Source organism: Aquarana catesbeiana, linkage group LG01, assembly GCF_042186555.1.
Source record: "Aquarana catesbeiana isolate 2022-GZ linkage group LG01, ASM4218655v1, whole genome shotgun sequence".
Classification (NCBI taxonomy): domain Eukaryota; kingdom Metazoa; phylum Chordata; class Amphibia; order Anura; family Ranidae; genus Aquarana; species Aquarana catesbeiana.
The window spans coordinates 909932240-909959167 of record NC_133324.1 but is presented as its reverse complement, the minus strand read 5'-3'; the positions used below and the strand labels follow the sequence as shown (position 1 = coordinate 909959167).

Below are 26928 nucleotides of genomic sequence, written 5' to 3'. Positions count from 1 at the left end.
CTTATTGGATTCAGCAGGAAATTAAACTTCCTTTTTAAACGACAAGACTGGTCACCTGACCTTTGTTCCATTTGCTGTGCAGCCAAGACACAGTGTAAGAGGGCATTAAAAGACTGCCAGACTCCTGTGCCAAGTGGAGTTTGTGTTCTTGTTCTGAAATTTTAATACGCAGCATTATAATGTCCTGTTGTGTAGGACTACAATACTTATTTTTTAGCCAAGCCAGTCTATTAACATGCACAATTGTACTGTATAAGTATGCTAGAGAGTGGCAGATCTTGCTGTCTAAACTGCACCCAGTTTTCACCAGGGACTCCAATAGAAGCATTGAATTTTTTTGCACACTATCCCATGCTGTAGACCTCGGACCTGTAACGCATTGGTGACAGCTGTAAGGCAACCAAAGAGGAGTGCTGAATGGAGGGCAATAGTATATTCTGTAAATGGGAAATGAGATAACTCAAAAAGAATCCATATTGAGTAATGACATCCAAGGAGTTAGATGTATCCAGCTTCAAAAAAGATCCAACGTCAGGCCTTCAATCACCTTCCAAAAAGAGGAGGGTAGCAACCATTCACTCACCCAAGAGTGATATTTAATTTAAAGTTGGAGCCCGGTGGACTGTGTCATCCCCTGTCTTGTCTTTTCCTACCTGGCAAAAATTAGACAAATATCATTGTCAGATAACTTAGGGTGTAGTATAGTATGGAGAGTTCATATTCTGTTGTACAACAATGGAGGTCTATTTATACGGGAAATGGTGACAACACACAGAAGTATCAGGAAAATCCCTTCTTTTGCTTCCCCATATTACCAAACATCAGAAAATGAATGGGGATTTGAGGATAGTGCTATTCTACCTATACAGACACTCAGGGCCGTCTTTAATATTGATTGGACCCTGGGCAACAATTTTCTTGGGCCCCCCCATGCAATTTCACTCTCCACCTGCTCTGAGACATGCAATAAATAGCAGCTAGACTTTAAATCAGTTTACTGTATCAGATCAGGCAGCGATTGCGATTGGTTGCCAAAGGTTACAGCATATCATTACTGCTTACTGACTGGTTGCTAGAGGTTACAGCACACATTACGGCTCACTGATTGGTTGCTAGAGGTTACAGCACATCATCTCCTCACTGCAGGGGGGCATTATATACATATGAATGCCGCCTTTATTTACATATCAATGCTGCTGGCAGCAGCTATTTACTTAGTAATGCCGCTGCTATTTACATATGAATGTTGGTTATTTACATGTAAACACAGGGTCTGCAGGTGAGTCATCTGTACACAACAATAGGGCAGAGCTGGGCAGCATTAGTGCCAGCACTTCACACTGAGATATCTGGGCACAGCACAGGACTAAAACTTCAAGGGACAAGGGAATTTAAACTGGGATAGTTGGCAAGTATGAGGTAGCTGCTTTGGGCCCCACAACAATGACAGGGCCCAGAGCAGCTGCCCCTTTTGCCCTGCCTTAAAGACGGCCCTGCAGACACTAAATAGTAGCTTCAAGAAACAGGCAATCTTTTAGTTAGGCCTCATGCACCACAGAAGCTATACAGGCAGTCCCCGAGTTACGAACACGATAGGGACTGTAGGTTTGTTCTTAAGTGGAATTTGTGTGTAAGTTGGAACAGTGCATTTTTAAGTGTAACTTCAGCCTGTGCAGGGATGTTGGATGTTCCAGGCGCTTCTGGGCATGCAGTTATGTTATCTGGGGCTCTTCAGGTCATGCAGTACATGTAGTACTGCAGTGTGGGATGTGTCCGGCACTGCAAAATAGCTGCACGGAGGTATCCTGGACCAGTGTGGAGCACAAGCGGCTGGCATTAAGGGCCGTTCGTAAGTAGGAGTTGTTCGTAACTCGGGGACTGCCTGTACAGCAAATTTGAGGATGTGAATATTAAAGCAGTAACCAAGTTTACATGGCCTAATAAATAGCCTTGTTGTTGGGCAATGACACAATCCACTAAGAAGAATTTAAATTTTCCCTCTGGGGTTGTCAGAGGAAAGCTTACATTTGGCCAGCAGATAGAATGACAGGAGAGATACTTGTGTGGGTGCCACCTAGCTGCGCAGAGGACCATAGCAGCAGAGTGAGAACCATTGTTTCTTACAAAACCTTTAGTGCCAACCTTACCACCAGCAAATCAAGGTGATTAGTTTTCAATCTGCCTCTAAAACTTGGTTTCTGAAGCTACATATTGTGGTCATCTGCTGGTCATCACCTCTGATAGCTTTTGGGCAATCATTTAGACAAGAAAGACGGCAATAAAACAGGAGTTCCACTTTGAGGTTAGCTGCTAAAACATGGAACCAAAGAAAAAATGGCTTGGGTTAATGCCAAATTTATTTTGCATGTATAGTTAGACAGTAAAGAGCTTTGACATACAATAAAGAACAGTGTCTTCTTTTTAGTCCTCTAATAAAACAATGTATAACCAACTAAGTATCTGAGAAAATACAGGTATCCATGTGGAGAAGGGTCGTAGATAGTAAGCTGGCCAAAATCACAATATACAATGTACAAAACAAAAGTACCCCAGGGTGTCTAGGTATGACTCAAGTTTTAATTTTTCCCCAATTTTAAATTACTAAATGTTATAGCGTCTATCCCTTCTAATTACTGGTAGAGATTTCATGGTAGGATATGGGTGGGAGAAAGCCTTCAAAGGGTGGGGCTGCTGGAATTTCCTACAAACCTACCAAATCTCTTGAAAGAAATCTAAGGTGTATCTCAGCATACAAAGGCTATGTTCATTGATATAAATGCTTGAGAGCTTAGTGTGTACCAAAGGGATAGGTAAATCTGGTTTGTGCCTTTGTTTAGCAATGGTCCACTTGGATGTTGCCACCTCAAATAAATGTAACATATTTAGGAAAGGGGATAACTCAAAAGAATGTATTTTGAGTAATGACATTATTATTATTATACAGAATTTATATAGCGCCGACAGTTTACGCAGCGCTTTACAACTTGAGGGAAGACAAATACAATACACTTTAATACAGTAGGAATCAGAGAGCCCTGCTCGTTAGAGCTTACAATCTAAGAGGGAAGGTTAAGACATACAAGAGTTAATAACTGTGGGTGATGTGCTGATGGAGAAAATAAATGTACAGTTGTTAGGTGGGGGCCAGATAGACTTCTCTGAAGAGATGAGTTTTCAGGGATTATCTGAAAGTAGATAAAGTAGGAGAAAGTCGAACAGATTGGGGTAGTGCATTCCAGAAGATGGGAGAGGAGGAAGTCCTGGAGGCGAGCATGGGATGAGGTGACAAGGGAGCTAGAGAGCAGGAGGTCTTGGGAGGAGCAAAGAAGACGATTTGGTTGGTATTTTGAGACCAGGTTAGTGATGTCGCTGGTGGCCAGGTTGTGGATGGCTTTGTAAGTTTTTGTTAGTATTTTGAATTTAATTTGTTGGTTGAGTGGCAGCCAATGGAGGGATTGGCAGGGAGGGATGGCAGACGTTGAGCAGTTTGAAAGGTGGATGAGTCTGGCAGCAGTGTTCATGATGGACTGAAGTGGGGATGGCCTATTTAGAGGTAAGCCAATGAGAAGGGAGTTGCACTAGTCGAGGAGAGAGATCACCAGGGAGTGGGTTAGAGGCTTTGTGGTGACATCCAAGGAGTTAGATGTGTCCGGCTTTAACGGCTTCAAAAAAGATCCAACATCATGCCTTCAATCACCTGCCAAAAAGGAGGGTAGCAGACATTCCCTCACCCAAGAGCAGTGGCGTAGCTAGCACATCTGGCACCCAGGGCTAGACATTTTTTTGCACCCCCACCCCCAAGAAAAATGGTATGTGGCAATATAGCGGCGCCACGCCAAAACTGTGGGTGTAGTCGGATTGCATCAACAGTGGGAAGGGCTTAAAGGGCCATATACATTAATGACTGTGCCACAAGCGAGTATGTAACAGACAGTACAAACCTCAGTACACTCATTTTAATAAAATAAGTGTTCTATTGCATATCCTTTACCACACACAGCTAACCATAAAGTGATAATAAAGTCTGTTTTTTTGTTTGTTTTTTCTAAATAATAAACATGTTATACTTACCTGCTCTGTGTAATGGTTTTGCACAGAGCAGCTTGGATCCTCATCTTCTTGGGTCCCTCGCTGGCACCCCTGGCCCCTCCCTCCTGCCAAGTGCCCCCACAGCAAGTAGCTTGTGTCCATTCACACACAGAGCCATGGCTCGACTACGCTCCCTTCGTCTTCTGATTTGCTCACTGGTTGTGATTGACAGCAGTGTGGGCCAATGGCTCCTGCTGCTGCCAAAAGCCTATCAGGAGTGCGAGTCCCCAAACAGTCAAGGCTCTCGTGGACATCGCTGGATAGAGAAGGTGCTCAGGTAAGAATTAGGCGGGGCTGGGGGGACTGCTGCACACAGAAGGTTTTTTACCTTCATGCATAGAATGTTGTGCCTTTACAACCACTTCAAGGCTACTTTCACACCGAGGCACTTTACAGGCGCTATAGCGCTAAAAATAGCGCCTGCAAAGTGCCTGTAGAGAGCCTCTCCTGTCACTCCACTTTCACACTGGAGCGGTGCGCTGGCAGGACGCTAAAAAAAGTCCTGCAATCAGCATCATTGAGGCGCTTTAGGAGCGGTGTATACACTGCTCCTAAAGCTCCCCTACCCATTGAAATCATGCAGTGGCACACCTGCTGCTCTAGTCCAGGGCCTCCAGACACCCCCTCTCCTAATCTGGGACCTCCAGGCACCACCTAACCTAGTCCAGTATCTCCCTTGCCCCCCACTGTCAGGGCTGGGCTCAGCCCTTCCTTCTCAAAGCTGGCCGCTCAGCTGTCGGCTAATTGCCAGCTCCTATCTCTCCACAGTGACTCAGCTGTTGATGATATCCTACTCGTCAGTCCTGCCTACTTAAGCTGTCCAGTCCAGATGATCTCTGCCTTTGCCTTGGTCACATATCTAGAGACGCTCTTCTATGTTCCTGTTAAAGACTTGCTTGGCTGACATTTCTTCTGGCTCCAGATTCTGCTTGCTGTTCTACTACGCTCATCTCTGGCCCCCTGCCATTTTGGCTTGTCTGACTATCCATTCCGGTTCCTGAACTCTGGCTATGGTTTGACTACGTTTACTCTGTTTACCTTTTTTTATTATTATTAAACAAGTGTGATTTAACTGGACTTCTGTCTCAGTCTGATTCATGATTCCTGACACCCACCTATCCAGGGACCTTTGCCACATCAACCACCATTTCCTAGTCAATGGCCTCCACCTGCACCCACCCCCCTAGTCCAGGGCCTTCTCTGCACTCCTCTGCTAGTCCAAGGCTCCTTTACAGCCCACCCTAAAATAAGAGCCTCCTCTGCACCCTGCTTTCCGAATCCATATCAACGATATCCATATCAGCCTCAGCCCAGGGCCTCCTCTACATCTCTCAGTCCAGGGCCTCAGTTGTACTCCCCTCCTAGTCCAGGGACTCCTCTGTATCCCCTAGTCCAGGGCCTCCACTGCACCCCCCAGTCTAGGGCCTCCTGTTTACTCCCCTCTAGTCCAGGGCCTCCTCTGCACCCCCCCACTCCAGCACCTCCCCTGCACCCCCCCCCCACTCCAGCACCTCCTCCGCACCCCCCCAGTCCAGGACCTCCTCTGAACCCCCCAGTCCAGGGCCTCCTCTGCATCCACCAAATCCAAGGTCTCCCCTGCACTCCCCCCCCAGGTCAGGGCCTCCTCTGCACCCCCCCCCCAGCCCACTAGGACCTCCTCTGCATCCCTCCAGCCCAGGGTCTCCTGTGCACCCCCCCCAGCCAAGGGCCTCCTCTGCACTCCCCACCCCAAGGCCTCCTCTGCACTCCCCATCAGCCCAGGGCCTCCACTGCACACTCTAGTCCAGAACCTCATCTAACCCACCCAGTCCGGGGCCTCCTCTGCACCCCCTCAGCCCAGGGCCTCCTCTGCACCCCCCCAGTCCAGGGCCTCCTCTGCACTCCCCAGCCCAGGGCCTCCTCTGCACCCCCCCAGTCCAGGGCCTTCTCTGCCCCCCCAGGCCAGGGCCTTCTTTGAGGCCTCCCCTTCTCTGGGATACCTCACGCAGAAAAGGGCAGGACTAGGAGGGAGACCTGCCTGTCCATTACACTTGATCGGGCGGCAGTGACACACTTAGAGCATCGGTTCCCAGTTCGGGTGGGGGCAGCACCCCTTGGCTCCTGTCTAAATTGGCCCTAGTATATGTATGAATGTGTGGAAAGCCCAGCACAAACTATAAGAAAATCAGGCGAATGATCGCCCGGTTTTCCTCGATGTTTCACAGCTAGACCCTGTATGGGATCAAAACTGCATCCTATACAGCTCGACGTGTTTCGTGGCTGGTACCACTCATCAGGAGCGGATGCTAGAGAGATCTGAAAAAAATGTAGGTATCTTGTAATGTAAATAAAAATCCTAAACTTTTTGAAAGGAAAAATATTTTCCAAACAGCGATGTCTGGCCCGAGAGCTGAGGTCACAAAGGTCCATGGGAACATCAGGTGCACACTGAGCCACCTCCAACAAGTGAAAATTACCAAAAGGAATGGAGCCAAATGTCGGCTACCAAAGGGAAGGTATCTGTAAAAAATATGTATAAAAAAATTCTCAGTGTAGATGAGACAGCTACAATGCTGCTACCATACAAATGTGAAGTATAGCCCGTGCTCCTAGAGACCATGGAACCACCATGAGCTGTGAGAGGTTGAAAAAGTGTCATCTGTGGCAAGTACAAAGAGAACCAGTGCAGTATAGGTGACTTGAGAAAGTTACTGAAATCCAAGGCAAAAAGCAGTGATAAGGTGGACTGAATGTGAATAGGATGTGATAAGAAAGAAAGAGCATGACGTTCCAAGGTAATTACCTCATGGTGTATAATAGACAAAAACACGATATGCAGTGTACAAAAGTACTCCAGGGGTGTCTAGGTATGACCCAAGTTTTCCTTGTTCCCTAATTTTAAAGTCCTAAATGTTATAGTGTCTATCCTTTCTGATTACTGGGAGAGATTTTGTGACAGGATTTAGGGAGAAAGCCTTCAAAGTGTGGGTTTGTTGGAATTTCTTCCAAACCTGCCAAATCTCGTGAAAGAAATCTAAGGTGTATCCTAGTGTACAAAGGATGTGTTCATTGATAGAAATGTTTGAGAATTTAGTGTGTACCATAGGGATAGGTAAATCTGGTATGTGCCATTGTTTAGCAATGGTCCACTTGGATGCTGCCACAAATAAACTTAACATCTTTAGGAACTGGAGTAACTCAAAAGACCATACACTGAGTAATGACATCTAAGGAGTTAGATGTATTCAGCTTCAAAAAAGATCCAACATCAGGCCTTCAATCACCTTTCAAAAAGAGTGATATTTAAAGTGGATGTAAACCCAATGTCATCCTTTCTAAACTACTGCCATAGGGGTTATCTATAAGGATATACATACCTCCTGCATGTATCTTTACCTGTCAAATGTCTCCCCTCTGTCTGTTATGAGACCCAAAGAACTGCATATTCTGTGGGTGGGCCTGTTGTCTGGAGCTCGGTGGGTGGAGTCGTGATGTCAGTAGACTTCCCGCCCACCTCTACACTCCCCTTGTCAATATGCATTTTCTCCTGTGTATTTCTTACACTGAACTTCTGCTATGATCTCTAACATCCAGTGAAAAGACAGGAAAGTAACCACATGACTTCAGCATGACAAATCATGGTGAGGTGTGGAACAGCCAATCCTTGCAGAGCTGCTGAAGAAAGGAGTGGGGGAGGAAATTAAAAAATAATACATGTCTAAGGCCCCTTTCACACTGGGGCGGTGGGGGCGTCGGCAGTAAAACAGCGCTATTTTTAGCGCTGTTTTACCGTCGTTTTTGCAGCTGTATTCGGCCGCTAGTGGTGCGGTTTTAACCCCCGCTGGCGGCCGAAAAAGGGTTAAAACTGCTCGTACAGCGTGGCTATAGCCGTGCTGTCCCATTGATTTCAATGGGCAGGAGTGGTTTAGGAGCGGTGAACACACCGCTCCTTCACCGCTCCAAAGATGCGGCTCGCAGGACTTTTTTTACCGTCCTGCCAGCGCACCGCTTCAGTGTGAAAGCCCTCGGGCTTTCACACTGAACAAACAGCGGAGGCTGTTTAGGGGCGGTTTGCAGGCAGTATTTTTAGCGCAATAACGCCTGCAAACCGCCCCAGTGTGAAAGGGGCCTTAGGCTAGTGCATGAGATATGTAAATCACCTGTCACTCACAGCAAGGGGGAGGATTTGACAAAGTTTTTCTCTGTTTGTCAAGTTTTATCTCACTGAAAAATAAAAGAGGATTGCTCTGAGCTGGATTAACTCTTTGTGGCAAGACTGGGCTCAAATGATAAGAAATATTATACTCTACATTATGACATAAATAAAAAAATTCGGGTTTACATGCACTTTAATTTAAAGGTGGAGCCCGGTGGACTGTGTCACCCCCTTACTTTTCTTATCCTACTTGGCAAAAATTGGACAAAGATCCCTGTCTTCAGATAAGTTAGGGTGTGGTATAGTACGGTGAATTTGTATTTGCATAATTGTATAGTACGGTGAGTACGGTGCATTTGTGCAACAATGGAGGCCTATGTGAACAGGAAATGGTGAAAGCACACCAAATTATGAGGAAAGTCTCTTCTTCAGCTTCCCTGTATTACCAAACTTCATAAAATCAATTTAAGCAGGGAGAATTGAGGCTAGTGCTATTCTACCTATACAGGCACTAGATCAGTGGTTCTCAACTCCTGTCCTCAGGACCCACCAACGGGTTTACAAGATAACTGAAATACATCACAGGTGATATCATTTGCTGCCCAGTGATTGCAGTATTCTAGTCTGCATCTCCCCAAGGTAATACTTAAAATCTGGCCTGTTAGTGGGTCCTGAGGACAGGAGTTGAGAACCACTGCACTAGATAGTGGTCTTAAGAAACAAGCTATTTTTATAGTTAGGCCTCATGCGCCGTACAGAAGCTACACAGTGTGCAGGGTCTATGTACTGACTTTCTTAGGATCCGCTGCCCTCATGTACAGCCGCTCTATGAGAAGCATTAGAAGAGGTGGGTGCCATATGCTCTGAACATACCCTGCCTCGTCAAATGCATCTCGATGGAAAGGGGGGGGGGGGTCTGTACCCCGAGGCAACAGGTCCTAGGAATGTCAGTGTGCGAGAAGCCTTAAAGTGTACTAAACACACACTGTTGAATTGACATTGTCCCTTCTATTTCTGTATGTGGCTGATGGCACTGTAATTATTTTAATTAAGAAAAAAGTACTTTGTTTCCTAATTGATATACAGCTGTCACGTGACCCAGCTCTTTCCCAGCCTATCTACAGGGAATTTTAAATTAAAAATCTTTATTGTTTTTTGGCAATTATATGTTGTTGGCAGATTTCTGCCAGTCACAAGCTGTGTCGCGGCCCTCCAGCCTGTGTCTTAGAATAAGAGGGAGGAAAAGCCTCCATCAATCTACACATGTGTGACTCTATGGTCACATGGGCTGCTCAGATGTGAACTGCGTTCCTGCGTTGTCATCTTGTGACCCACTCTCTCATTGTAGAGTACAAATGAACGTTTCAACATGCATCATGCAAGCATCTCTCACTGTTGTCACCATCAGGTAACTGTCCTAAGACTCCATTCACAGTCATATCCCATAGGGGAACATAGTGGAAACAAACATTCCTGCTTGCGATTTTTGAGTGATTTTCACGCAATTTTACATGTCTCGCACGGTGCAGCACATTCACTTCAGTGGGCTGCCCTATGGGTGTCTTTTGCTTAAATAAAGCTCCTGTTTCTTTTTTGGTGACAAGCTTGTAGGCAGGGTAGGGATGAAGATGGACCTTTCCTCCACGTTTTCGAATTAACTCATTGGGTGTCAAGTCTGGGTCACATGAGAGTTCTTCTGGGCTGTGCTAGGCACTCTGTACAGGATCACTACCATATACATGGGGTACCTTTGCTCTGTGCCATTTCCATCAATGCCCTAGGACAGGGCTGAGGCCGCTGTGTGGGAATACTCGACTTTAACTGGGCCTCTGCTTTTAGAGATGAACGTACACCATGCACACTTAAACCATAACTGTTCTCCAGTTGACCCTTGGGTCCCCGTGACAATGTACACCTTCTCTGTAACTTGCATTTGGGAGGGACACACTAAGCCTTGTACACATCCACCTGTCTAGCATATCACCTCTACCTCACTCCCAGTAACAGTATGGGGTTGCACCGTGCACTTAGCGCAAACTCCATGCATGCGCTTCACCCCACATAAAGCGGTTGTATGCCCTGACTAAAAAAAATACCTCTAAGGCAAAGGCATAATGAGCTAGTATGCACCACATACTAGCTCATTATGAAATACTTACCTTAGATCGAAGTGCCCGCACCGCCTCCTGGTCACCGCTGAGGGAGCTGACATGTTGCCTCTGCGTCTCTTCTGGGCTTACGGCTCTGGCGCTGTGAGTGGTCGGAGCCGCAATGATGCCACTCCCGCGCATGCGCGAGAGTCCCCCGTTCCAGCAAGGAGTTCTGATTTTCCGGCGCTCATGCGCCGCTGATGTCAGCAGCTGCATGCAAGGTTTAGGAAATATTCATTTTACCTACAGGTAAGCCTTATTATTATTACACTGTTACACTGGGAGGATTTACACTTGGGGGATTCCACTGGGCTGCTCAGTCTAAAATGCCTGGGTCTATTTTTTGTCCCAGTCCAGGCCTGGGTGACACCATTAAGAAGGAAGTGGTATCCGACCGTGATGGCGACAGCTTCCCCTCTTTCTCCGACCACTGACAGGTTCACCGGCCGACAGAACCGACACTTCTGGTTGGACTGCAAGCCGCAATCCCAACCCTGCGCTGCTCTCTTGCTTCTGGATCGGCCCTTAGGCAGCCTAGCAGCCAGATCCCCCACCCCAGGATAGGCCCAATCTCCGGCCTAGCAGCCCGGGGCAACACGACACACGTCCACCCAGACAGCTGTCCAGGTGGCACAGAACATAGATCACCTGACCTCACCTGAATATATAGGCGCTCCCAGCAGGCTATGGCATTCAAAGAAACCCTTGCCCATTGGCTGAGATACCCACATACCCATAACTTGACCTTGCGTTGCCCTTCTTATATCTAGCACCAATTACCCGGCCACCTAGTGGTAGTAGAGACAAGTGCAACCAGGCCAAACTTAGGGAGGAATCAATAGATCTCTAACAATCAACCAGGGTAACTACCCCTGGCAAGTAAATTTGTGAGGAGCATCCCTGCCTAAACTCCAGGGTGCTACACGTGCATTGCACCCCTTGAGTAACTTCAGACCAGGTGGGAACAAGGCTTGAAAGCTTTACTTAGAAAAGTGCAATAAAAATCTCAAAGTCCTGTGTAAAGTTCTGTGTAAATGAGGTCTTGGGGTTCATTCACAGGTTCTGTGGCCTGCACAGTGTGAATTGGTGTCTTTTTAAATGTAGCTGGAGCTGTGTGCAGGCAGCCTATGTTACGCTATGGGGAAGCAGCAGCTGTATGAACACAGCTTCGGGTCCTCATTTGACAGGTGTGTGGATGCGGGTGTATGGCCCCTCAACATTGACAGTGTGTATACGGGGCCACTCACCCGCACCTGTACACCTATCAAACCTATCAAAGGACCTGTGGCTGTGTTCATACAGCGCTGCATCCTCATAGAGTAACAAATGGTTACCGTTGCACAAACAGCTCATTAACTTTGTATGGGCCAGAGAACCCCTGTGAATTAGCCTTATTTTTTTTTTTTTAATTTACAATTTTTTAAAATATTTTTCTATAATTTGTTAAAATATTTTTTATTTTTTTACATTTTTTTTACAATTTAAAAAAAATTGTTTACAATTTTTAAAAACGATTTTTTACAATTTATTGTTTTTCAATTTTTTTTATTTTTTAAAAATGTTTTACAGCACTGTTGGGGGGCTTTGGTGAGTTAGATATCAGAGGGGTCCAAACAGACCCCTGACATCTCACCTTTGAGACAGAGAAAGGAATTGAGGACACAGATTATTAAATTAATTTCTCTGTAGCCTCAGCTACACTGAAGATTCTCCTTCTGTGATTACCCCAATGCCGCACCGATTCCCCTTGCTGTTCAGGCCCCCCTGTGTCCCTAGGCCCTGTACAGGAGAACCGGTGGTCCCCCCTATTAGTGGCTCTGCATGTATGATCAGGAAATCCAAAAGTGGAACTTTCCAGTTTTGGAATCTTCGGGGATGAACCCAAGGTCCTGATGACCTTCTAGATCACAGCAGTAGTAAGCGACATTCTTCTACTCCTCCTGGGTGTGTCTCTCTGATCTTCTCCCTTACGTGACTCTCTTATGGGCTCTGGGCCTCGCTGATCAGAGGTTCTCTGTTTCAGACCACTGTCTCTCTTTTATATCACAGGACAAGTGGTTTGGACCCAAAGATAAACCGTCAAAGCCAAAGAACTGGGAAAGGCATTAAAGTGGTGTAAGGGGACATGTTATTCTACCTTCTATGCATGAAGGTAAAAAACCTTCTGTGTTCAGCAGCCACCCCCCACCCCCCCCCCCCCATATTACTTATCTGAGCTCCCTCTCAATCCAGCGATGTCCAGGAGAGCCTTGCCTCTCTGGCAGGGCTGCTGATAAGGAAGTAAAGCCAGCCCTCCCGCACTGGGCCCAGACCCCATCAGTTCAAAAGGGGGGCCCGGAGGGCCAGCCGTACTGCCTTATTGCAGACACTGATCCTTTTCTCCCTTCCCTTTCTGTGCTGCCAGCTTCTTCTCTTTATACTCCCTTTGGCTGCACTGCAGGGGATTGGTTCTAACACATGTAACCCTTCCATCTGCTTTGCCGGGGGCCCCCTGTGTGCCCCTTTCCCCCGAAGTGCTGCCAGCTTCCCTCCTCTCCTCTCCTGCCAGCAGCTGCTGCAGCACACAGGGGAATGTTTCAGGACGGAGAGTGGGGGAAGGGGCTGGTAAATATGTCATATACTGGTTGATTCCATTCCTGAATGAACACAATGACTGATCGGTACCAGTCACTCCTGTGTCCTATCGTCACTAAAGCTTCAGTTTGTAACTAAGCAGGAAGCCTTGGAGCGCTTACTATTCATTCATGTGTGCAGCTGAAGCTCCAGAGAAAAGGACTGATCATAGGCGTGTGCAGGGGGTGTGCCAGGTGTTCCCCTGACACACCCTAATCACTATGTGCGGTGCCGAATCCCCCTACTGCCTGCCCCCCCGCCCCACCTTGTTGGCCTCCCCGCCCCGCAGTGCTGCTGGCTTCCCTTCTCTCCTCTCCCCCCTAGCTGCTGCGGGGGATTTTTCAGTATGGAAAGGTGGAAGGGGCTAGTAAATATGTAATTTACCAGCCCCTTCCATTCCTAAATGAACACAGTATACACACTTGCTCATGGTGTCCATTCATAACCGAAGCATAGTAAACTGTTTACCAGGGACGTGCAGTCAGGGGAGGCAGGTGAGGCAGGGCCTCGCCTGTCATGAACTTAAAAAAAAATCGAGTTTCGAGGGTCGTAGCATGGCGACTTGGGGGGTATGTAGCCTAAGTCCTACCCACCACTGGTAAAAATGTTGGGCTCTTATGACCTATGGTTCCAGAGATACGGGGCTCCTTGCGCAGCCTGTCAGATGCTACATACAGAGCGGCCAGTTTAAATACAAGCTGGCACACTCTGTTTGCAGCAGACTAAGAGGATGATCTCACAGTGCCTCTCCTCCCTTCTTCTCAGAGGCACTGAGCTCAATGGACAGCTTGGAGCCTTGGACCAATGGTAAAGTATCATTGGTCCCAGCTGTCCAATAAAAATGCTGCAGTGGAGGCACGCCTCTCACTGCAGTGTCATAGAAGGGGCATGCGTCTAAAAGACAAATACTCCCTTCCAGCCCTCTTAACTACAAAGAAAAAACATGTGTTTATGTGTATAAGATTTACCCATAATCCCATGTTTTTCTCACACAGTTAAGAGGGAGAAACTGATTCTGTTGAAAAGGTAATGTTATGTTCAAGCTAAATCATATATTTATATGCTATATGTTATAACATAATCATATATTATTTATCTATTTACTGTGAAATTATTGGTGAAGTTATAACTTCAAACTTCAGTAATTTGTCCGTTAAGGCACCTGCTTGAGTACATTTTTGAAAATATAGTAACATACCTTAAAAACAATATATAATGATTATTTGTATATTACTTATGGTAATTAACCCCTTGCCACCCAGGCACTTCTCTCCTACATGTAAAAATCATCATTTTTTTGCTAAAAAATTACTCAGAACCCCCAAACATTAAATATATTGTTTTAGCAGACAGGGCCTAGGGAATAAAATGGTGATCGTTGCAACTTTTTATGTCACACGGTATTTGCGCATTTTATTTTTTGGAAAAATCTTTCATGAATAAAAAAATAAACACTAACGTTAGCCTGATTTTTTTTGTATAATGTGAAAGATGATGTTACGCCGAGTAAATAGATACCTAACATGTCACACTTTAAAATTGCGCACACTTGTGGAATGGTGCCAAACTTTAGTACTTATAAATCTCCATAGGTTTCGCTTTAAATTATTTTTTTACAGGTTACATGTTTAGAGTTACAGAGGAGGTCTAGTGCTAGAATTATTGCTCTCGCTCTAATGATCGCGACGTATGTAACCTGTGTGTATCTGGCTCTGATACTAGCCAGTGCCTCACCAGCCACTCACCTCACCGCACGTCCCTGCTGTTTACTATGCTTCAGTTTGTGAATGAACAGGAAGCCACTCAGCAAAGAGCACTTCCCATTCATTTTCTGTCCTATGCACCTGAGGCTGTAGAGAAAGGCATATGTGTTTGAGCTTAGGGGTGCACACCCTAATGCCATACCTCCCAACATTTTGAGATGGGAATGAGGGACACCTACTAGTACTACACCTACTAGTATGTAATGTATGTATGTAGGCATAGGACACGCCCCCTGCCACACCCCCTTAAAGGAGAATTAACCAAAAAAAAGGTTAATTAAATCTACAAGGGCTTTTTTTTTACCACTGCTATTCCTTTATATTGGCTTTTAAAATGTACAAATGCAGCAATTTAGAATTTGGATGAAAGGTTTAGCACTGGAAAACACTTTTTGGAATATAAAAAGTGCATTTTATATACAACTATATGGATTAAACCAAACTGAGGGACAAATGAGGAGGAAAGAGGGACTGAGGGACATTGCTCCAAATCAGGGACAGCTGGGAGCTATGCTAATGCAACAGGCTGCGCACACCTATGGGACTGATACATTTACGTACTGTCACTTTTGGCCAGGGGAAGGGGGTCCTGTCAGGTAGACTGTATGGGGCCCCATGATTTCTAACAGCAGCCCTGCTCTCTGGGGACTCACACTCCTGATTGGCTCTTGGCGATTGGCTCCCGCTGCTGTCAATCACAGCCAGTGAGCCAATCAGGAGACAGAGGGGGGCAGGGCCGAACCGCAGCTAATAATACCAATGTTTCTTGATCTTGAGTCTACCCATAGGTAAGAGTGTTGGGATCTAATCTTTGTTGCCCCTCATCCTGTTATATTAATCATTATACCATTCATGGAAATTATATATTATATTACAGATACATCTATTTTGCATCTGCTCCTGATGAATAACAGTTATCAATGAAATGCGTAGAGATTACTGATGCTACGTCACAGCTATCCTGCGTTTACTAGCTTTTAGAATTATGAATCTATTGTACATTATCATGGCTACGATAAATCATGTTAATCCTGTTTGTATTGAATTTTGAATATATATATATATATATATATATATATATATATACTGTTTTATCTTTAAGAATTATGTGGGTATATTTATGTTTATATATGAATCATTTTATATTATCTTATGTGTAACTAACCATGTTCACTTTATTCTGTATGATATCTACTGGGATGAATTCTATCAGTTTCCATGTATGCCCACATGTATCATTAAAGTGATACTAAAGTATTGTTTTTTAATTTTTTTAAAATAACAAACATGTCATACTTACCTCCGCTGTACAGCTCATTTTACACAGAGTGGCCCCAAACATCCATTTCTGGGGTCCCTCGGTGGCTCTTGCGGCTCCTCCCCGCATTAGATAACCCCCTTGGAGAAGCGCTCTCCCGAGGGGGTTACCTTGCGGGCGTTCTCCCGAGTCCAGCATTCGGCGTCCATAGAGGCCGAATCCAGGACTCGGCGCCGCCCCCCGGAGCCCGTTTCATTGGATTTGATTGACAGCATCGGGAGCCAATGGCTGCGCTGCTATCAATCTATCCAATCAAGAGCCGGGAACCCGCGGAGAGAGGAACGGCAGGGACGTGCTGATGGAAATTCGGGGCTCCGTAAATAAAACGGGGGGCTGCCAGGTGTTTTTTCACCTTAATACATAGGATGCATTAAGCTGAAAAAACACGTACCTTTACAGCCCCTTTAAATATGATATCCAATATCAATTGATTAATTTACATTCCAGTGGGGTGTTTCATATAAAGTCCCACAATCCCCCCCATCCCCCTTTTCTCTTTCTATCTAACTGGCATAATTTCAACCCGATTTACCAGCTTAGTGAGATTTTTGAATGTGTGTGTATTTTGCTGCAATTGCCTTGCGATTCTGTTGCACGACAATTCCACTCCTGAATGAACACAGTAAGTGATCGGCACCAGTCACCACTGTGTCCATTTGTCACTGAAGCATAGTAAACTGTGGTTTTTATCTATGCTTCAGTTTGTGAATAATCAGGAAACCTCAGAGCGCTGCCTATTCATTCATCTGTGCATGCTGAGGCCATTGTGACATTCGGAATTGCGCCGCGCTTAAGGTGCCATTAAGGATTAGAAATGTGCGATTAGTTTTGTACGAATCGAAAATTCTTACAAACTTCCATAAATTCGTACATTCGGGAGGATCCGAAATACGAATTGCTATGCTTCCGAAATTTTGTATGAAATACGAAATTTCGTTTACGAATTTCGGATCCAGATTCCTAACGAACATTCGTAATTGTTACGAAAAGTTAATGAACCTAAACCTAACCTAGTTAAAAACCCCAGGAAGTCAGCACAGCACAGGGATGGTGGGAGCCCCTCATAATGAGCACAGCACAGGGATGGTGGGAGCCCCTCATAATGAGCACAGCACAGGGATGGGGGGAGCCCCTCATAATGAGCACAGCACAGGGATGGTGGGAGCCCCTCATAATGAGCACAGCACAGGGATGGTGGGAGCCCCTCATAATGAGCACAGCACAGGGATGGTGGGAGCCCCTCATAATGAGCACAGCACAGGGATGGTGGGAGCCCCTCATAATGAGCACAGCACAGGGATGGTGGGAGCCCCTCATAATGAGCACAGCACAGGGATGGTGGGAGCCCCTCATAATGAGCACAGCACAGGGATGGTGGGAGCCCCTCATAATGAGCACAGCACAGGGATGGTGGGGGCCCCTCATAATGAGCACAGCACAGGGATGGAGGGAGCCCCTCATAATGAGCACAGCACAGGGATGGTGGGAGCCCCTCATAATGAGCACAGCACAGGGATGGTGGGAGCCCCTCATAATGAACACAGCACAGGGATGGTGGGGGCCCCTCATAATGAGCACAGCACAGGGATGGTGGGAGCCCCTCATAATGAGCACAGCACAGGGATGGTGGGAGCCCCTCATAATGAGCACAGCACAGGGATGGTGGGAGCCCCCCATAATGAACACAGCACAGGGATGGTGGGGGCCCCTCATAATGAGCACAGCACAGGGATGGTGGGAGCCCTTCATAATGAACACAGCACAGGGATGGTGGGAGCCCCTCATAATGAGCACAGCACAGGGATGGTGGGGGCCCCTCATAATGAGCACAGCACAGGGATGGTGGGAGCCCCTCATAATGAGCACAGCACAGGGATGGTGGGAGCCCCTCATAATGAGCACAGCACAGGGATGGTGGGGGCCCCTCATAATGAGCACAGCACAGGGATGGTGGGAGCCCCCCATAATGAACACAGCACAGGGATGGTGGGGGCCCCTCATAATGAGCACAGCACAGGGATGGTGGGAGCCCCTCATAATGAACACAGCACAGGGATGGTGGGGGTCCCTCATAATGAACACAGCACAGGGATGGTGGGAGCCCCTCATAATGATAAATTCATCATAACGAACATTCGTATTGTTACGAAAAGTTAACGAACCTAATAAAAATTCGTATTTCATACAAAATTTCGGATACGAATTACAAAATACGAATTAATTCTAATTTGAAACAGAATGGAACTAAATGAATTTAATGACGGCGCACATGTCTATTAAGGATAATGGCACCCAAACAGGCGTTGTGTGTTTTTTTTTTTTGCGATTTGGAATCGCCAGCAGAATCGTGGTGAATCTGCTATTGATTGTAAATCGCCAAGTGTGAACGCAGCCTAATGCCTCGTAGACACGTTCCGATCATCGGATGATAAAAATCGCTTTTGGATTGATCGTTCGATAATCAGATAGTTAGTACACAGCTTTCGACAGCCGATCACAACAGGTCCGTCCAACGAAATCCGAAGGGACAAACACGAAAAACTTTGCTCGGACGACAGCCCATTGTATAGCAATCGTTTGATCAGTACAGTTATGTGTCCGCTAAAAAAAATCGATAGACGAACACCGCGCATGATCGGAAACACGAAAATAAACCAGAAGGACACAGGGGGGGGGGGGGGGGGGGTCACGCGGATTTCGCATCATTTCAGAGACGTAGCTCTGCACACCGGAAGGTTTTTCCAGAATTGTACGACAAAAAAAATCTTACTTTTCGTAGAGCACATTTTGCACCGTTGTATTCGATATTAGTTTTATGAAACAAAATGAGAACGATTTGTCGTACGATAATCGGAACGTGTGTACGGGGCATGGGAAATGCCGGGCATCGCTGGCAGAAAGGAAGCGGCTGCAAAGAGGATGAGGGGGATCAGCGACTCTAATATGCAAAAAAAGTATGAAATAAATAATAAGAAGAAATAAGAAATAATAATATGAAATAAAAGTATAAAGAAGTAATCATGGAGATTGTTCCTGATACTGAGTGCCATAACACATTATGTAATTGTGTTTAATAAATGTCAGCTGTGCTCATCACATACATGAATTTATCCATGCAGTGTAAATGAATGTAGAAGATCGGACTGCGGCCCCTCCGTAGTACACAATGGCGCTCTCATACAATGTAGCGATGTTGGGATCCTCGCAGGAAACAAATGTATCTTGTTATGTGATGTGTGGGAAGTGCAGCTGGAGGGGGGGTGAGGGGGCGTGACCGTGCGCGCTATGATTGGCAGGCGGCCCCGCCCCTCTCCAGGAAGCTGGGCCAGCCCCGGGATCTCTCCCTGGATGTGTGCAACATGGCGGATCACAGCGCTTCCTAGACACCCCCAAACCGGGACCCCCCCCAACCCCCCACCACCTAATCCGGGACACCATGAGGACGGACTGACACTCAGCCTGCCTGACATCGCCCGACTGCAAGTTCTCTGGGAGGAGATCAGCAACCTGGAGGAGGAAAAAACAACCCCACCATCCCTGGATCCTTCCCAGTACATCCCAGTCCATCCCAGTACATCCCAGTCCCCGGAGGAGAACACTGGTGAGAGCTCCGATCCCTTCCACTACCCCCTATGTGTGTGATATATGGGGGGGGGGGCATGTATATTACTGTATACTACTCATCACCCCCTCCCCCCTCTATATACAGGGGACCAGGGGGGGTCATCACCCCCATCTATGTCTGTGCAGGTATATACTATATATATTCACTATATGATGTACAATATGTTATATACATTCAGTATATACTATGTACTACATATATTCACTATATGAGAAGTACTATATACTCACACTATAGTATGTACTTGTACCTGTACTATGTACTTATTATATGGTATACAGATGCATTCAGTATACAGTATGTAATAAATAAATATATATATATATATATATATATATATATATATATATATAAATAAAAAATTTTTTTTTTTTTTATAAGTATATGTGAAGTACTTTATAGTATGTATTTTGTGTATGTAAAAAAAAAAAAATATATATATATAATATTAGTGAGCATATCTAGTACATACCATATAGTGGGAAAATATATATTTTTTTGCCCTTTATATGGTATGTACTAGATATGCTCACTATTTATATTTTTTTTTTCCACTATATGGTATGTATTAGAGATATAAAAAAAAAAAAAAAAAAAAAAAATATATATATCCCCCCCCCCCCCCACTATATGGTATGTACTAGATATGCTCACTGTATGTATTCATTATATGGTGTACATACTATATAGTAATTCCCATACCATAAATCCTATAATACACACACTATACGGTAGGTGATATTATCACTCTGTGGTATGTACTATACTATACTGGAGCTATGAAATGTATTGTATATGTTCCTCGTTCCGTAGTATATAATGTATTCTGATGTTCAGTATTGGAGGGGGGAGGGGGGGGGTCTGACAGGCTGTTGAACTTTGTGTTTCTGTAGTAACATGTAAATGGTGTACAGATGTTATATACACTCAGCCTGTAGGTGGGCGGCTGCTGGAGGTGAATGAAGGTCCATCTTCTATGTGGAGGGGAAGATGCCATCGGTTGGCACATGTCTGTGACTCAGAGCTGGCATCATGTAGGGGGAGCATTGGGCTGCACAGCCCTTACTAAGATAAATGATGCCCCCCCCCCCCATATGTGTAGTATTTCCTATGGTTAGGGTGGCCCTATCTATTAAGGGTGCCCCCCCCACTCACTCAAATCATAACCTGAGACCAGCTCTATACTACTTATGCTTGGTGGTGGTGTCCCCCCCCCCCACAGTATAGGTGTTGGGTGGTGGTGTCCCCCCACCCCCTGCACAGTATAGGTGTTGGGTGGTGGTGTCCCCCCCCCCCACAGTATAGGTGTTGGGTGGTGGTGTCGTCCCCCCCCACAGTATAGGTGTTGGGTGGTGGTGTCCCCCCACCCCCTGCACAGTATAGGTGTTGGGTGGTGGTGTCCCCCCACCCCCTGCACAGTATAGGTGTTGGGTGGTGGTGTCCCCCCACCCCCTGCACAGTATAGGTGTTGGGTGGTGGTGTCCCCCCACCCCCTGCACAGTATAGGTGTTGGGTGGTGGTGTCCCCCCACCCCCTGCACAGTATAGGTGTTGGGTGGTGGTGTCCCCCCACCCCCTGCACAGTATAGGTGTTGGGTGGTGGTGTCCCCCCACCCCCTGCACAGTATAGGTGTTGGGTGGTGGTGTCCCCCCACCCCCTGCACAGTATAGGTGTTGGGTGGTGGTGTCCCCCCACCCCCTGCACAGTATAGGTGTTGGGTGGTGGTGTCCCCCCACCCCCTGCACAGTATAGGTGTTGGGTGGTGGTGTCCCCCCACCCCCTGCACAGTATAGGTGTTGGGTGGTGGTGTCCCCCCACCCCCTGCACAGTATAGGTGTTGGTTGGTGGTGTCCCCCCACCCCCTGCACAGTATAGGTGTTGGTTGGTGGTGTCCCCCCCTGCACAGTATAGGTGTTGGTTGGTGGTGTCCTCTCCTGCACAGTATAGGTGTTGGTTGGTGGTGTCCTCTCCTGCACAGTATAGGTGTTGGTTGGTGGTGTCCTCTCCTGCACAGTATAGGTGTTGGTTGGTGGTGTCCCCCCACCCCCCTGCACAGTATAGGTGTTGGTTGGTGGTGTCCCCCCACCCCCCTGCACAGTATAGGTGTTGGTTGGTGGTGTCCCCCCACCCCCCTGCACAGTATAGGTGTTGGTTGGTGGTGTCCCCCCACCCCCCTGCACAGTATAGGTGTTGGTTGGTGGTGTCCCCCCACCCCCCTGCACAGTATAGGTGTTGGTTGGTGGTGTCCCCCCACCCCCCTGCACAGTATAGGTGTTGGTTGGTGGTGTCCCCCCACCCCCTGCACAGTATAGGTGTTGGTTGGTGGTGTCCCCCCACCCCCTGCACAGTATAGGTGTTGGTTGGTGGTGTCCCCCCACCCCCTGCACAGTATAGGTGTTGGTTGGTGGTGTCCCCCCACCCCCCTTGCACAGTATAGGTGATGGTTGGTGGTGCCCCCCCCTGCACAGTATAGGCGATGGTTGGTGTCCCCCCCCCCTGCACAGTATAGGCGATGGTTGGTGTCCCCCCCCCCTTGCACAGTATAGGTGATGGTTGGTGTCCCCCCCCCCCCCCCTTGCGCAGTATAGGTGATGGTTGGTGTCCCCCCCCCCCCTTGCGCAGTATAGGTGATGGTTGGTGTCCCCCCCCCCTTGCACAGTATAGGTGATGGTTGGTGTCCCCCCCCCCCCCTTGCACAGTATAGGTGATGGTTGGTGTCCCCCCCCCCCTTGCACAGTATAGGTGATGGTTGGTGTCCCCCCCCCCCCCTTGCGCAGTATAGGTGATGGTTGGTGTCCCCCCCCCCCCCCCTTGCACAGTATAGGTGATGGTTGGTGTCCCCCCTCCCTTGCACAGTATAGGTGATGGTTGGGGGTGCCCCCCCCCCTTACACAGCCATTGAACATCCTCCTGTGTATGGGGCTTCTCTGTCCTCCATTTGCTCCACATTTTCTGATGGGCCGAAGTAGAACAGCTTATAGATAACAAAGGTGGGGCGGGAAAACGCACAACATGCATAACAAAACAAATGCAAGAGGGCGAGAGCCAGACGAAGAGTTTTGGAACAAATGCTTAGATTGTAAGCTCTTTTACCCGTACCATACGTGCCAGTACATTTTGAGGAGAAGCATTGCATGTGCATGCGCAGGTAAATGTCAATGCAGGGGCTATCAGCGTTTACCCGAGCATGGCCATGTACAGCCATTCACTTGTATCTGCGGCTGTACATGGTAGGTGGCTGTCACAGTGAGAGATCCCTTTGCCCTCCCTTTCCTCTTCAATCATCCATTCACAAAAAGCATTACTTTCACTGAAAACAAGGTGTTTAGTGAATGGATGAGGGGGATTCTGTCATTCATTCGTCACTCCATGCCCCCTCTATGCATTCTGTTAAAAAGCTAGAAGTCTTTATGACTGGATAAGAGGAGATCCTGTTATTCATCCATTGCTCCTCTTCCCTTGTGCATTCTGTGCAGAGACTACAATCCTTTATATCAGGGGTCTCCTAACTTTTTAAACAAAGTGCCGGTTTACTGCCCTTCAGACTTTAGGGGGCCAGACTGTGGCCATCAGAAGTACAAAATGTCTCAGCGTCAGTGAGAGTAGTAAACGGTCCTCCATCATTGGTGTCAGAAGGAATTGAGCCCCGTCATTGGGCCCCATTGTTGGTGTCATTGGGAGGAATTGTGCCCATCATTGGTGTCATTGGGAGGAATTGTGCCCCATCGTTGGTGTCATTGGGCCCCATTGTTGGTGTCATTGGGATGAATTTTGCCCACCATTGGTGTCATTGGGAGAAATTGTGCCCCATCATTGGTGTCATTGGGCGGAATTGTGCCCCATCATTGTTGTCATTGGGCCCCATTGTTGGTGTCATTGGGATGAATTGTGCCCCATCATTGGTGTCATTGGGAGGAATTGTGCCCCATCATTGGTGTCATTGGGAGGAATTGTGCCCCATCATTGGTGTCATTGGGAGGAATTGTGCCCCATCATTGTTGTCATTGGGCCCCATTGTTGGTGTCATTGGGAGGAATTGTGCCCATCATTGGTGTCATTGGGAGGAATTGTGCCCATCATTGGTGTCATTGGGAGGAACTGTGCCCCATCATTGGTGTCATTGGGAGGAACTGTGCCCCATCATTGGTGTCATTGGGAGGAATTGTGCCCCATCATTGGTGTCATTGGGAGGAATTGTGCCCCATCATTGGTGTCATTGGGCCCCATTGTTGGTGTCATTGGGAGGAATTGTGCCCCATCATTGGTGTCATTGGGCCCCATTGTTGGTGTCATTGGGAGGAATTGTGCCCCATCATTGGTGTCATTGGGCCCCATTGTTGGTGTCATTGGGATGAATTTTGCCCATCATTGGTGTCATTGGGAGGAATTGGGCCCCATCGTTGGTGTCATTGGGATGAATTGGGCCCCATCGTTGGTGTCATTGGGAGGAATTGCGCCCCATCGTTGGTGTCATTGCGCCCCATCGTTGGTGTCATTGCGCCCCATCGTTGGTGTCATTGCGCCCCATCGTTGGTGTCATTGCGCCCCATCGTTGGTGTCATTGCGCCCCATCGTTGGTGTCATTGCGCCCCATCGTTGGTGTCCTTGCGCGGAAATTGCGCCCCATCGTTGGTGTCATTGGGAGGAATTGCGCCCCATCGTTGGTGTCATTGGTAGTGGCGACCCGTATCCATGTGTCCGGCCCCCTAATCGGCACCCTACATGCATGGATTCCAATTTTTTTGAAGCACATGATTAGAGCCGGAGGCTCTAATAGCTTCAAAAAAGGGTGGGCTCGGGGAGCAGAGCACTGTAGCCTGAGCCCACCCAGTCATGTGACAATAGCGAATGAATAGTCACTGAACTGATTGGGGGGTGGCTGTGGGTGTATTGTTTGCCAACCCCCCCCCCCAAAAGAAAGACCACCAGCCCCCACTGGTCATTGGGCTTCATTGTCATTGGGGGGAATTGTGCCCTTCACTGGTGTTGGTGAATACAACAGCACCTCAAGGGCCGAATGAAAGCAAGTAAAGGGCCGCAGTTTGGAGACCACTGCTGATTTTTGAAAACGCTGCCTGCATGGAAATCGCAAATGCAGTGCCGGAAACCATTCTGCGGTTTCCAGTGTGTCTGGGTAACATTTAGGATTAGTGGCACCCTCATACATCTCTTGAGCGGCAGAGCCTTTACCTGGGCGGGTGGTCTGCGGCTGTGGGAACAAGTGCGGTCCCTCGGCGGTGAATCTTAGCCTGAAGGGGGCCTGCAATGTGATTCTGACCAGGGAAGCTCGTGCTTTTTTCGAGCTTCACACAACAAGCGACGCATCGCTCGGGTGTAAACTGGGCCCATTGAGGGAAACGAGATTCTTCATCTTTTGTCGTACTTTGGGAACTGAACCGTACCTATGAGCGGGTTCCAAAGCAAATAATCGCAATCCTCTTGTCATGCATCGGCAAGCGTTTGTAAAATCGCAGAGGTGCGATGGGGAATTGGTGGAGGACACTGACCTACCTGTGTATGAAATGATGAGAAATTCTAGTTGCCGTGTCTTGCCACACATTAACCACTTGACCACCTGGAAGATTTACCCCCCTTCGTGACCAGGCCATTTTTTTGCGATACGTTACTTTAACTGACAATTGCGCGGTCGTGCAAAGCTGCACCCAAATAAAAATGATGTCCTTTTTTCCCACAAATAGAGCTTTCTTTTGGTGGTATTTGATCAGCTCTGCCGTTTTTATTCTCTGTGCTATAATAAAAAAAAAAAAAGAAAAAAAAGGCTGACAGTTTTGAAAAAAAAAAAAAATCTATATATTTTTACTTTCTCCTGTAAAACACATCCAATTAAAAAAAAAATGTAAAAAATAAACAATCTAATTTCTTCATCAATTTAGGCCAATATGTAGTCTGCTACATATTTTTGGTAAAAAAAAAAATAAAATCCCAATTTATTGATATAGTGTCTACAAACTATGGGGGATAGATAGATAGATAAATAGATCCCTTTAAAAAGACTTTTTATATATTTAACCACTTGCTTACTGGGCACTTAAACACCCCTCCTATCCAGACCAATTTTCAGCTTGCTGACGCACTTTGAATGACAATTGCGCGGTCATACAACACTGTACCCAAATGTTATTTTTATCATTTTTTCCCGACAAATAGAGCTTTCTTTTGGTGGTATTTGTTCACCTTTGCGTTTTTTTAAATTTTTTGTTAAAAAAATGTAAAAAGCCCGAATTTAAACTTTTTTTTTTTTTTTTTTTTTTTTTTATATATATCATAAAAATGTTTAAAAAAGGTAATTTTTCTCCTTCATTGATGTACATTGATGGGTGGCAATGATGGGCACTGATAGGTGGCAATAATGGGCACTAATCGGTTACACTGACAGGCAGCACTGATTGGCACCACTGGTGGGCACTGATTGGCACCACTGGTGGGCACTGATTGGCACCACTGGTGGGCACTGATTGGCACCACTGGTGGGCACTGATTGGCACCACTGGTGGGCACTGATTGGTGGCACTTGTGGGCACTGGGCAATGGCAGGGGGTACTAGTGACACATATGGGGCAGAATTGCCTCTTCCTCTTTGGGACCGATGTCCCTTGCTGATAAGTCGGTGATCTGCTTTTTTTTTTTTTTTCTCCTCACGCTGTCAGTGTGAGGAGAAAAAAAAAACAAAAAAGATCAGCGCTTTTGTTTTGATCATGTGATCAGCTGTCATTGACTGACAGCTGATCACATGGTAAGGGGCCGCGACGTCCCCTTAATCGTATCGGTGATCACCCGAAATCTCAGAGACCCGCCCGGTGATCACAGCGCGCATGGCGTGTGCACAGGGGAGGCCATCATATGAAGGCCTCCTGGCAATTCAGGTCCGCGCTGTAGCCATTATTCGGTGGTTAAAGAGTTTTTTTTTTTCTCTTCTTTTTAATACTAGTAATTGTGGCGATCAGTGACATATCAGGACTGCAATATTGCGGCGGACAAATCCGACACAAACTGACACTTTTCACACTTTTTTGGGGACCAGTGGCGGTGTGCATGCGCGCCCCAGACCTGGAAGTGCAGGATCACATACTAGGTACGTGATCCTGCACAGCAGAGCCGCCTTGCCGTATATGTAAGTTATACGGTCGGCAAGCGGATAAAGAGTAACACTTTTTTGTTAAGAAAAAAAAAAAACATTCCCCTCAGGGTGATCGATGTACATTGCAAGGATTTTC

The 26928-nt window shown here is 46.9% G+C and overlaps 1 protein-coding gene across 2 annotated transcripts in view; it reads left to right on the top strand.

Moving 5' to 3' along the window:
- Positions 1–19439: 19439 nt before the first annotated feature.
- PTPRA (protein tyrosine phosphatase receptor type A) overlaps positions 19440–26928 on the top strand; it is a 261197-nt gene continuing 253708 nt past the window's right edge. Inside the window, exon 1 of one of the 2 annotated variants that reach the window (XM_073610999.1) lies at positions 19440–19669. The gene's annotated coding sequence lies outside the window, so the exon portion shown is untranslated. The remainder of the gene's footprint in view (positions 19670–26928) is intronic. The other variant, XM_073610998.1, reaches the window with a different exon arrangement.